This window comes from Lissotriton helveticus, chromosome 2_1, assembly GCF_964261635.1.
Source record: "Lissotriton helveticus chromosome 2_1, aLisHel1.1, whole genome shotgun sequence".
NCBI lineage: Eukaryota > Metazoa > Chordata > Amphibia > Caudata > Salamandridae > Lissotriton > Lissotriton helveticus.
Genome location: NC_136059.1, coordinates 82,646,719 through 82,660,416, shown reverse-complemented (window position 1 = coordinate 82,660,416; position 13,698 = coordinate 82,646,719).

The following is a 13,698-nucleotide window of genomic DNA, read 5'->3' as shown; positions in this document are numbered from 1 at the left end:
TTGTTTCGGGCGATCCCGCTATTGGTGGATGATAAAACTATCAAGACCCTTGAATCCCAGATGAGCAAGTTCTTATGGGGCTATGGGAAGATAAGGAGATCTATCCGCTTTTTATCTCTCCCAGTTATAAGAGGGGGCCTCGCAATTCCTAATTTGAGATTCTATATGTTGGCAGCCCTGCTTCAGCAGATGAATCCTCTATTCTGTATAAAATCTCTGGGAAGTGAAGCAGGGGAGAACTATATTCCCTCAATATTTGAACTGGTTATCGGGGATAAGGCTAGAGGCCTACTAGTAAGACAACTTGAACCTTCATATTTCAAAAAAGTGAAATTTAAGATCATATTGAGTGTCTGGGGTATTTGGAAGAAAACTAGAAGACATCTGAGCATTACTAAGCATAATAAGTACACTTCGTTATGGCACTCTACCTTATTACCACCATCTATATACGATATGATTGCTAGGAAATGGGAAACTTGTGGAGTTCTGACTCTTGGTGATTTTTTACTGTTTCCTGCTGGTCAAAGATTTCAACAGCTACAACTTAAGTTTTCTATTCCCAGCAATAGTGTATTAAAATATATTCAGATCAGTACGATTCTAGACCTAAAAAGTGCGGATATCACACTAGAGAATATCCCTCTATTTGACTGTCTATTAAGACCTTTAACCAGGATCGGCACAATCTATGATATTTTAATTGACAGTCAACGGGATGATGTTGCTGCTGTTGAGCAGGGCTGGTCAAGGAAATTAAACAACCCCAATGTTGATATTGATATGTCACTTATATTGTCAACAAAATTGTATATGTCTTCTAATTTGAAAGCACAGCTGTATAAGACTTTGTATGATTTATATTTTACCCCTGCTAAACTCCACACTTGGGGGAAAAGAGGTAACTCAGAATGCCCTAGATGCGGAAAAAATGCGGCACATTTACTCCACATGCTTTATGAATGTGAAAAATTATTAGTTCTGAAAAATATGATAATGGGATTCTGGCAGGAAGTGTTTGGACATCCAGTGGCCGAATCCCCCACCTTGTACATTTTGGGCTATGATAATACACTGTCACACACCATTGAAGAAGAAACATCTCTCTTTTTGGGGAAAGCTGTGTATCGTATTATATTAACAGCCCGCTGGAAAGATACAGATCTCCCTAACTTTCAGATGTGGTTATCACGACTTTTGGGTATGTATAATCAAGAGAAGGCAATCTTTGCCTGTAAAGGTTTGAGTGCTAATGCCCGGGGCATTAAGATTTGGAAACCAATTGAGAATTGGAGTAATCATATTAGAGTGGTTAGCTAGACCCTGCCCACCAATGTAAATAATATCGTGGCCTTTTTCTTTCTGATATCTGCTCTCTATATTAATTGTTGTTTTATTTTACTACTTGTTAAATCTGTTCGGAGACTAAAACGCTGTTCTCTATGTCTGTTTCTGCAATTTATGAGATGTCAAATAAAAATTCTTAAAAAAAAAAAAACACAAAAAACTCTACAATCTCTAATAACCCACATGTACGTATTGATGCGAGCCGTGCAAAAGCTAGGGTATTTGCATATGTGTATGCTTTATAAAGTCAGCGGGAGCAGTGGGGGGGATAGGGGAGGAGCTGGAGCGACACGCGCACCTCCCCCCTGTGTGTTCACGGAGGCCGAAGGGCTTATCTAGTTAGGTTAGGTCCTACCTGAGGAGGGGTCCAAGTTGCTCATATCTGTATGCAATTGTGCTGTTATCAAATCCAGGGGTAAGAAGCCATCTCAACCCTGTGATGAACTGAGGGGCATATTATCAAGGACCGTTGTTAAAATATCGCCGTTTTATCGGCAGGAAACTGCCGATAAAACGGCGATAATGGGCTTGATAATACGCCCTTGTTAATTCCCATAGAAGCCCATGTTAACATCAGAACATGGGCTTCTATGGGAATTAACAAGGGCGTATTATCAAGCCCATTATCGCCGTTTTATCTGCAGTTTCCTGCCGATAAAACGGCGATAATTTTAACACCGGTCCTTGATAATATGCCCCTAGATGTATTCGATGTATTCAGTCTACCTTCCACAAAGGACAAGTATTCATGCCATTGCATAGGATTAGCCTGAGGGTGGTTACGGGGTGCCATCAGTGCTTGTGTCGTATGTTACGCCACCAGTGCCTTGCGGAGACCCAGCATCCAGACACACGCATCAGGTGCTGCGCTCCATTTCCAAGACCTAGCTATACTCCAGTTCGCTACTGCCAGTGCTATCTCTAAGAATTTATTACAATTTTTCAGCTTTGAATTGTGCTTGGTGATACCAACTAGAAAGTGCAGGCCTTGCACAGGTATTAATATATCAGTTGCTCCCCCTAGTGTTACGGCTATCTCATTCCAATATGCGCCCAGGCGGGGGCATGCCCAGACCATGTGGAGGAACGTTACATCAGTCTCTAAACAGCAAGGGCATAAGCCAACCGATGTGGGGTACATACAGGCTAGTCTGTATGTAGTCTGTGTGGTGTTAAATATGTATGATGTAAATAATTAAACTGTGCATATTTCAGTCTAGTGTTCGTGGATATTATTTTGGGGTACCTTATGCACTGCGTCCACTGTTTATCTGTTATGTTGACTGCCAGCTCAGAGTCCCAATATGCCTGAAATGGTGCCAGTAGGGAAGTAGAACCGGGGTTAAGAGAACTGTATAGTGTCGTCAACGCATGTCTTCCCTTCCCATGTGTGTGCAAAGTCAGCAGCACCTGCGATGTGTCTGGCTCTTTCACCGTGTCCCCCCATGTGTGGAGGAATTGTTGTGTTAGTAGTACATAAAGAAGGAAAGTAAGTTGTGGGATACCAAAGTTCTCTATCAACCCTTCCAGGCTCTGCAACTGTGCGTTTGTGAATAGATCGCCCCAGGTATCCAATCCGACTGCTGCCCAGGACTCCAGCTCCGGTCGGTTGTGGTAGGTGAATGAGCCTGGTAAAATCTCAAGTGGTAGGATAGGAGCATATGGCACTGTAAGGCTCTTAGGTGTCACATAGAACAGTCAGCTGCGTCTGGCTGCCGTCATTAGCAGGTTGCCCTACTGACTTTTTGTCGGGGTAGTGGAACCCGTCAGCCATTCTATTATGGCTGTCCATCTTAATGGCATTGCCCAACTGGACATTTCTGACACATGGGCACTCGCTAGCCATCTCATTGGCCACTGAAGCCATGCAGCAGCATAGTAATGCTTATAATTTGGAGCCCTCAATCCCCTATCTGTGAGTGGAAAGTACAGTTTACCGAGTGCCACTCTTGACCATGAGCCTCCCCATATCAACGCAACTAGGAGCGACTCCAGATCCTTAAACATGGACTTTGGCAGCCGATGCGAGAGGGCAGCAAAAAAGTAGAGGAGCCTCGAGAGTAAAAGCATTTAGCTATAGCCACTCTGCCCCTGGGGGGCAAGGGGAGCCCGCACCAGAATGACAGAGCTGTGCATGCTCTGGACATTGCCTTACCCAGGTTCCCTCCTATGATGTCCGCTCTGGAATGATAAACCTGCACCCCCATATACTTAAATGTGTCAAATGCTCCCTCCAGCAGGGTTCGGGGCATACCCTGTCTTTGATACAGTGGGACCACTTTCATGGGAATACCTACTGACTTAGGCCAGTCAACCCGAAGGCCTGAGGCCTGAGCGTGGGCATCCAGGAGCACCATCAGGTCCTGCTGTAGTGAGGGCTGGGCTTATTGCACGCATTGCTATGTTAGCATAGGCTTATTAGAAGTTTAAACACCATTTTACCTCTACACTGCTTTTGCACACCACACTACATATGAATGTTGTTGGAAGTTAGGCTGCGTGAAATGCTTCACATGAGAATGGCTTGTTTTTAGCATCTCTATACTTACATCAAGACTCTAGTCTGCACACAGTGTTCTAAAGCCTCCAAGGTTATCATAACAAAGTAGCTGTTGTTCGGTGTGATCGGCTCACGTTTTAGCCATAACATACATACAGCTGCAGCCAATGTGATTCTGGCGCCTTTAATAATGCACTATAAGAATGATTTTGGGCACTTCGAAGACTCCTGTTTTTCCAGAGATACAGAAAGCTTTTGCAGATCCTAATGTGATACACTACTGCTGATCTTAGAGGTATGAGGTCCCCCAAACAAGCTTAAGAGACCTTCTATATTTTATTAATCATAGTTCCTAACTAGGGAGGGTGTTATACTAGGCACTATAAGACCAGTTATCACCGTCATTGTAATTTGATTTCTCCTTTTTATCGTAATGTGGAATTGTAACAATGCTGACCATAATATTTCTAATCGTATGTCTGCTTATGTTAGCAAAAATACTGTATCTTAGAGCACATCGTTAAAATAAATATTTGTACTTGGCCCGTGTCTCTTTTTACTCCTGTTGTGGATTGGTATGAGAGTATAACGAAAGAGTGTTCTTGCTTCCCATCATTCCTGAGTATAACCTAAGTCGCATGTTCTGGGTTGTCTAATCATTGGTTCCTTTGCTATAGGACGAAGAGCTAATGTGACACTGATGCTAGCGGGGTAGGGTTTCTAGGCACTGAGGTGAGTTTTTTGGTACACCACAATTCACTAAGGTCCTGGGTCTCTGTGCACAGTTCTGTGTAGGAGCAGAATCCCTACGACATGGCGCACCTAACGTTGTGGTCTTAATTTGAGATCGAGTAGTGCTTATATCAGTCCACGACCCCCTCACTATTGTTTCCGGTTGACAGTGGTGACGGATAAACCTACCTATAGTTCAAGTTCAAAAGACCTTTATTCGAATTTCATAAAATTCATAAAAGTACCGATTACAACAATAATTCATTAAAAACATTTCAAAGTATTATACAATAACAATAAAATAAGTTCCGTTTCATAACATTATATACAAGGTAACACCATTGTAGCTAATTACTGATTTCAAGGGTTTTCCATTGTCTTACTTGCTCGTATGGCCATTCTTAGGAAAGTGCTGGTGCGAAAAGTCAGTTCATCATTGTCCAGTTTAAGCAGCATTATATATGATTCTTTGAGGGTAAGAGGTCTGTGTTTTTTAAAATAGGGAGTTAAAAACCATTTAATAAATCTCAGATAAAATGTACAGAAAAACAAAAAGTGCAAATCATCCTGAGTACTCACACCATCACAGGGACATGGGGTAAGTTCAGCACTATGTCGAAACCCCAAAGGAAATGACAACAAGAATTTAACAGTTCCTGCCCTCAATCGAAACAATAGAGCTCTCTCCCAACTAGACGTAGGGAGGGAGAGATAGGGCGGGAGAGTTTGCCCACACAGTCCGTTTCCTATGTATTTCGCAACACTTGATTTCTGGGATTCTCTTCCAAGGCGACCATTTCTGTAAAGTGCATAAAGTGCATTTTGAACCTCCTTTTTGTCCTTTGGTTCAATTAACATTGGGTCGGTAAACAAAGTACTTCTGTTAACTTCATTTAGTGATTTAAAAACTTCTGTGAGCCAAGAAATCTTCATGCCATGTTCACAATTTAGGCAGTCCTTAATAATGTTTTGTGTAAGGACGGCAGCATCATTTCTCCAGATCCTAATCCAGAAAAGAGCTGGTCTGGCTCTAATAAAATCATTTATATGAGGGATATTTAGTTCTTTGTGACAGATAAAATCGGATGAGGAAATCGGGGCACCCAACACTTTTCTACAGAAACGGTTTTCCTCTCTTTGAATACATGTACTGCTTCCCAACCCCTATACCTCTGCTCCATACGTGGCAACGGGTGAGCACTGCAATTTAAAAATCTTTAAAATAGCCTTATTGGCACCGATCTTCTTAGGACGAGGGAGGCTCAACACAGAATTGTTGACTTTCGAGAACTTGCTCGTGGCGTGGGCCAGATGCCCACTCCACGAGCCGTTCGCAGCGAAAACCAACCCTAAATAGGGAAAATTGGGAACAGATTCTAATTTGTCTGCGCCCAATCGAATTGTATTAAGTTTCCTTTTACCCGGGCCACAGGACATAATAAAAGATTTTTTTAAATTTACCTTTAAATCCAGACCCTCCATAAAATTTACAAAGCACTGTGCCAGCAGACGAAGAGCATTTGGGGTGCGGGCCATGAGCACCGCATCGTCTGCATATAAAAGCACGGGTAAAGGATTTCCTAAAATCATTGGGACGTCTGATGTAACTTTTTTCAGACAGTTAGATAGGCCGTTGATATAGATGATGAACAACAGAGGTGCTAAAACGCACCCCTGTCTCACCCCTCTCCCTATCTTAATAGCTTCTGAGACCTCTCCACCCATCCCAATACGTACCCTTGCCTTTAGGTCGGTATGGAGATAGGCTAGAAAACTAACGAGAGTGTCATCAAGACCATTGGATGAAAGAATTGACCACAGCTTAGATCTATTTACGAGATCAAAAGCGGATGAAAGATCCATAAAAGCGAGGTAGGTAGGCGATGAGCGGGCAATGCAGTATTTATCGATTATCAATTTCAAATTTAGACATTGCTCCACTGTTCCTACCCCGCTCCTGAATCCCATCTGGCATGGGTCCAGAAAATCAGTATCCACCGCCCATTCCAATACCCTATTGTAAATTATACGCCCTAGGACTTTTAGGGTATTGTCCAAGAGGGAGATAGGGCGGTAGTTTGCTGGATCTGACCTGTCTCCCTTTTTATATATGGGGACAATGACACTGGTGGCCCAGGTAGATGGCATGGCAGCTTGTGGGAGACTATTAAAGATATTAAGAAGTATAGGTGTCCACAGGTCTGCATTATATTTAATAATGTCAATAGGGAGACCATCTGGTCCAGGTGCTTTATTTCCTAAACTTTCCCTTATGGCCATTTTAACTTCATGTTCCATGATCTTTAAACCATCCAATTGGTCCAGATTAGGGAGAAAATACTCATCAGGCTCTTCAGGAGGTGTTTCATATATTTTAGAAAAGTGGCTCTCCCACGCTGCACTTGTTATATTACAGCTTATTTTGGTAAGCTCTTTACCCATTTCCCTCGTTTTTCCGGACAGCGGACCAAAATGGGCCACTGCCACCCAGATTTGCACTGATTAACAAAGAGTCCCAATGATCAGACAGTAGGTTAGCCTTCCGTTCCGATATTTTCTCTTTGTAGTTTTTCCTTGCGGCTTGAACGGCAACTCTGCACCTTGGTTTGGCAGAGAGTGCCTTTCTTAACTCTCTGTTAGCCAAGGAGCAAGCTGAGTCAAACCACCTGGGCTCTTTGCTTTCTTTGGGGAATGGGACTGACAAAAGGGTTTTAATAGTATGACATAATGCGTCAAAGTCTGCTATTAATTGCCTGTTGTTATCAATGGGGGACAAACAAGATTTTATCAGATGTGGGTATAACTTTTTTACACTGTCTAAGATAGCCCCACAATCCACTCCTCTCCATTTCAATCGAAGACCATCAATTGAGGGTGTGATGTCCCTTGCCCCATTTAAATTCATATAAATTGGACTAGATACAAAATTTAAAATCACCAGCAGTGGGTTATGATCACTAAAGAAAGTTTGCACCACAGAACTGTTTACTATACAATCAGTTAAAAGTAGTGAAGTGAATACATAATCAATAGTAGAGCTACTATCCCCACTGGTAAACGTGGGGGCATGGGAGAAATTCGTATTATTCCGTATCCTCATAGCGTCAGCAAGGTTGAATTCAATTAATATTTTGGACAATTCTGATCCCCTGCGATCTGCTGAGTCAGGGCAAAAACGGTCATCAGATCCATAATTCTCTGTTAGTTTCACATTGAAATCGCCCCCTATTAGAATACCAGTGTTAGTATCTTCTGATAAGGAACATTCAAGCATACTTAAAACCCTTGACAGTGCCAAAAAAATTTTGTTCGGTACACAATAAAAGTCGTTATTATAAAAATTAATTAAATAAATCGTGGTCTTAGACTTTAACTTGAATTCAAGAATTTGGATGTTAGGATTGTCAGAGTTTTCAATCTGCAAAGCTCTGACTGTACCACCTGCCAGAATTCTGATCCCTATGAATAAGCCACCCACCGCTCGACCAAATCTAGGTTTGGGTGATGTTAAACTAAAACAGTGATATCCCTCAATATACAAATTCCCTACAGCCCATGTTTCTTGAAACATAAGAATATCCACATCATTAATTATCTCAATCCATGCAGGGTCCTGTAACTTTGCTTCCAGTCCTGCAACATTCCAACTTAAAATAGATAAGCCATAAGCATTAGCATTGCTACCTGTACACAGGCTACTCCCAACTTTCCCAGTTTCATGATACATTGATTTCTGGGAAAGGGGCAGAATGGACAAAATGCTATTGGTAGGCATAGTTTCTGTCGGATCAATCAGGTCATGACAAGGTGCAACTGAAACCGGAGATCCCTCCAATTTACCAATTGCAGCCTGTCCATACATTTCGTTATTATCCGATATACCCAGTCAATCCTGATCGTCTAAATTGGAAAAATATTCAAATCGGTTGTAAGTAGGAATGTTGAATGTTGTTGGTATGAACTGATAAGGGTCATGAGCTGGGTAAGACCTTTCTCTAAAATTATGTTGATGCACGGTTGGGAATTGCGGATAGTTGGGAAAGTAAGGGGTAGGGATTGACATTAAAGGCTGATTCCACAAATTGTTGTTTTTCATATGATTAACAGTGGGATTCTGATTCTGGATAAAAAGCGGTGTCTTTATCCTTGCTCCAAAATTCAGTTCTTGATGAGGGATTATAGGATGATTCGGTATAGCCTGTTCAGGAGGTATCAAATGTCTGTAAAAATAACCTAATGGGAGGAGTGTGGTGTTAAATTCCCGGGGAGAGGGCAATGGGGCGCTAGCTAGTGTTTTCTCCGCCCATTGAGGGTTTTTGAAAGTTATAGTAACACAATCACCCTCAAACTTTTTCCTGAGTGGGCCTATCCAGCCCACTCGCTGAGTGTTGATAATCTCCCTTGCGCCATCTATAGGAAAATTGCAATTTGCAATTAACCAGTGGAGTGTTTTATTTTTGAGAGATGAAAAAGTTTCATCCTGGTCCTTCCTTAATTTAGTGACATTAACCAACACCAATACATATGCTCCGCATTCTGGGGGAAGATTAATGCGAGATGGGACTTGCTTGGTTGTTCTTTGCGGCGGTTGGGCCACCGAGGAGCTACTTGCGGGATTCGTAAATTGACCAATAGTAGTTGCATTTACTTTTTTGGTATTCCGATATTTCTTTTTTATCCAAAACCACGTTATTGGTGCCAGGGGTAGCTGTAACTGCTGGCGGCTGCCTAATAGGTGGGCTCTTCGGTGTTGCTGATGTAACTAATGAGACTTTGGATGTATCGTTAATGTTTGTAGTTGGTGCTTGTGGAGTATTGAGTTTGGTGCCTACTATTTTATTTAAGCTGGTGTTAGGTGCACCATTAACGATGCGTTCTTTATGTAAATTTTTAATAGGGATACTCAGATCAGCTATTTGTTTTTCGATCCGAATAAGCCTACTCTCGATGGGAGATAAATAAATACTCAATAATTCAGCCAGCCTTTCCAACATACGATCATTTACACTTTCAGAATTGTCATTGATGTTATCATTGTTAACTAGCATTCCACCCTGCTGCTCCTTCTCTCTATCATCCTCCTGGATAGTCTCTGCGAGTCTCGTTATATTTTGGTCAGGGTTAGAGTTAGATCCTTTCCTGGTTTTTCTTTTAGTCAGACCATATTTCCTAACCTTTGTAGACCGAGGCTTCGGTACATATACTTTCTGTTTTTGAATAGCCCCCTCACGCCTACCTCTTAGTTGTCTTATGTTATCAACAGGTAATTCTTCAGGGGTGGGATTGATAAGTAAATCTGGGGTCTTCTCCAAATCCGTACTAATGTCTGTGTCAGAGTCTATCAGAGGAATAGAGGCTGATAGATTTACCTCACTTGGGATGGTATGAATCTCGGCACATAAGTTTACTAAAGGTCTAATATTGTTCGGCACGACCTGAGCAGGAGTGGTGGCAGCGGCGATAAGGCCAAGGGAAGAGCGTCTAGCATGGGCTAGATCTTGAGAGACCCTGCGCTCTAAAAGTGAAATGCCTTGGTTTATAGCGTCATTGGCCTTAGTAATAAAATTGTCTAAGGGGCCAATTATGGAGCCGCCCCCCGCAGCAGCTGTCTTGCTGCGACTGCCTCTTGGAGACATAATGATGGAAACGTATACTAGACCAAAAACAATATAAGCTAACAATGGTAGTAGACAAAAAAACTTTATCCAATAAACAGGATGAACATACAGAGCCAAAAGCCAAAAGCTAAGAGGAATGAAAAGTTGGAATTACCACTCTATAGGCAGTGTAAAATGAATGTGAGCCAGCATACAAGTACACCCAGCTACAGTATAGAACAAAGTCAAAGTCAAAGTCGGTGGCACAAGACTCCCCAGCTACAACTGTCTTTGGCAAATCGTAAACATGAACTAGGGTGGAAATGACTTACGGGGATAGTATTAGGGGGTTGCCCCGTCCCGTCCTCCTCGTGCCGCTGAGGGCCGCAGAGGGCCCGCCCTTGTCCCGGGCTTCTCCCGGTCGCTCCCGCGCGCGTCTCGCGGGGCGAGAGGGGAGTCAGGCTTTTTCTAGCGCCTCCGGGCGCTCCTGGCGCGTCACAGGCGCGCTGCCGCCCCAGAGGCTGCTGGGGAGTGTGGTTCCGTCCCTCCGTGTGCCTCCCGGCGTCTGGTGCTAAGGAGCGCTGCTGCCGATTCCCTCACGGCTCGCCCGATGGCGAAATGGCAAGGTGTGTAACCTCCTGGTGTTCCCCCTTGGCTCCCGGGGGTCAGGCTTTTTCTAGCGCCTCCGGGCACTCCTGGCGCGTCACAGGCGCGCTGCCGCCCCAGAGGCTGCTGGGGAGTGTGGTTCCGTCCCTCCATGTGCCTCCCGGCTTCTGGTGCTAAGGAGCGCTGCTGCCGTTTCCCTCACGGCTCGCCCGATGGCGAAATGGCAAGGTGTGTAACCTCCTGGTGTTCCCCCTTGGCTCCCGGGGGTCAGGCTTTTTCTAGCGCCTCCGGGCGCTCCTGGCGCGTCACAGGCGCGCTGCCGCCCCAGAGGCTGCTGGGGAGTGTGGTTCCGTCCCTCCGTGTGCCTCCCGGCGTCTGGTGCTAAGGAGCGCTGCTGCCGTTTCCCTCACGGCTCGCCCGATGGTCAAATGGCAAGGTGTGTAACCTCCTGGTGTTCCCCCTTGGCTCCCGGGGGTCAGGCTTTTTCTAGCGCCTCCGGGCGCTCCTGGCGCATCACAGGCGCGCTGCCGCCCCAGAGGCTGCTGGGGAGTGTGGTTCCGTCCCTCCGTGTGCCTCCCGGCGTCTGGTGCTAAGGAGCGCTGCTGCCGTTTCCCTCACGGCTCCCCCGATGGCGAAATGGCAAGGTGTGTAACCTCCTGGTGTTCCCCCTTGGCTCCCGGGGGTCAGGCTTTTTCTAGCGCCTCCGGGCGCTCCTGGTGCGTCACAGGCGCGCTGCCGCCCCAGAGGCTGCTGGGGAGTGTGGTTCCGTCCCTCCGTGTGCCTCCCGGCGTCTGGTGCTAAGGAGCGCTGCTGCCGTTTCCCTCACGGCTCGCCCGATGGCGAAATGGCAAGGTGTGTAACCTCCTGGTGTTCCCCCCTACCTATAGTTACATAGGTCTTTTCAAGCTTGATATTTAATACGGTTTCTATTGGATTACTACCCAGTTGTGCTACTTTACTTTGTATTGTGTTTTTCTCTTCTGTGTCATTATGGGTGACATTGATATCCCGCAGCATAGTCGGCTAGCGGTTCGCAATCATTTGCAGACTTTTAACGTCCCCTTAGAGGGCATGGCAGTTGTTTTTGTGGTGAGTGCTGATGCGGCTTACCCGTTTGCGCTCTTCTACTCATGGGTTACTTTTCCCGCGGTGAATGCAGATAGCAATACCTTTCATGTTTACACGCACTCTGGCGTGTCTATGGAGTACACTCCTTATAGGACACAGGAGATTCTGATTTCTGCTTGGCAGCACCGAGTTTGGTTTAATGGCGCCCTCCTCCACTCCTTAACGGCAGTGAGATTAGGTCCTTTGTCCATTCCATGTGCTTCTTGGACGGTTTTGGCTGGATTTACTCCGCACCCCGAGCCGGAACGGCTTCTGTCGCTGACGTGAGGACCCTTTATACCTCTGCTGTAGGGGTTATAAGGGACTTGGTTCATTACATATCATGCAACATGCAGGGTGGGGCCCCTGGTGTTGCGGTGCATCCAGTTGGGCCGAACTGGTTAAAGTTTAGTCCAGTTATGGTTAATGCGGTTATGGGCAAGCGTCCCCAGGATAAGGATGAAATGCCTTTTTGGCTTGCCGAGAAATTTGACAACTACTGTGGAGAAACACAGGATTCTTACCATTAGTTTGCAGAAATACTTAGTGCCGGAAGTAACTGACTGTACCACTAGGGTTATGATTTTTGCGGCAGTCTATTCGAGATGCTTCGGCACACCGTCAGTGGCTGTTCTTCCCTCCGTCATTAACGTGTTCAAGATGAGCACGGGCCGGAGGCGGCTGTTGAATTGGGGATGAGATTCGTTGGAGTGTTTGACGTAGTTTCTGATCTCGTCCTTGCTAATGTTAAGGGAGATGCGGTAAACTTCCAGGTGTCTAATGCTTTGGGCGATGTCCCCAATGCAGAGAAACCCTGTCAGTTGCCAAAAATTATTACAGCGTCATATAAGACCATGGCCGTAATAGTTTGGGTTTTAAGCCTTTTGCCTTGCAAAAGCAAAAGCAAACATAGGCGGCGAAGTCTGACAAAGATGATCTCCCTCTGTTCCAAAACAGAATTGGAATAAGAATAAGAAACATGGGAAAAAGCAGCAGAAACAGCGGTCCCGTCCCGTCTCACCAATACCTGTGTCTACTGAGATTAAGTCACCTGATCTTTTTCAGGTTCCTGATAAACTTTCTCCTCATTCTTTGCAGGATTCATCGGTCTCACCCACCGATGGAGGAGACGAGGCAGAGGAAGGGGTGCGAAGCAAGAGCAGCCCCGCTAGACGGCCGATAAAGGCAGGCAGGACGACTCTCCAAGTCAGAGGCCCAGTTTCAGAAAAAGAAAGTTGCAGCTTTAATAGCGAGATATGCCACGGATATCGAGAACGCAGCTTCGGAATCTGACAGGAGAGCTGACGATACTGCACAGCGCGGTGGAGATTACCATAGTGCGAGAGGCGCTGCGTCCACTACTGAAGGTGACAGCGACTGACATATTTGTTGTAGTTGAGACAGCTGACACTAGAGTAGCTCCCCCTGAAAGACTTTTTGAAACTGTCCTTTTAATTGAAGATGACATACAACGTACTATAAAAGGGGTATTTTGGGAGAATCTAACTACTACCTATGACATTTTGTTGGCGGAGTTCGACTGGACCCCACCTTTTGTTTTAGCAGCTCCGCAAGGGGAGGAGGTAATCCTCCCTAGTTTTGCGCACACAGTGCCGAAGGAGCAGGCTCTGCATTTTGCAGAAGATTGGGCTAAGATGCTTTCACCGGCTTGGTACCCACCTCACGGCGGGTGGGACAAATTATCCCTCAGACATGAGATTCCCTTGCGGACTATGCCACAGCCTCAACCCCAATACCCCATGCGACGTGAGGCGAAAGCTCCCGTAGCAGAAATCCTTGAGGAATTGG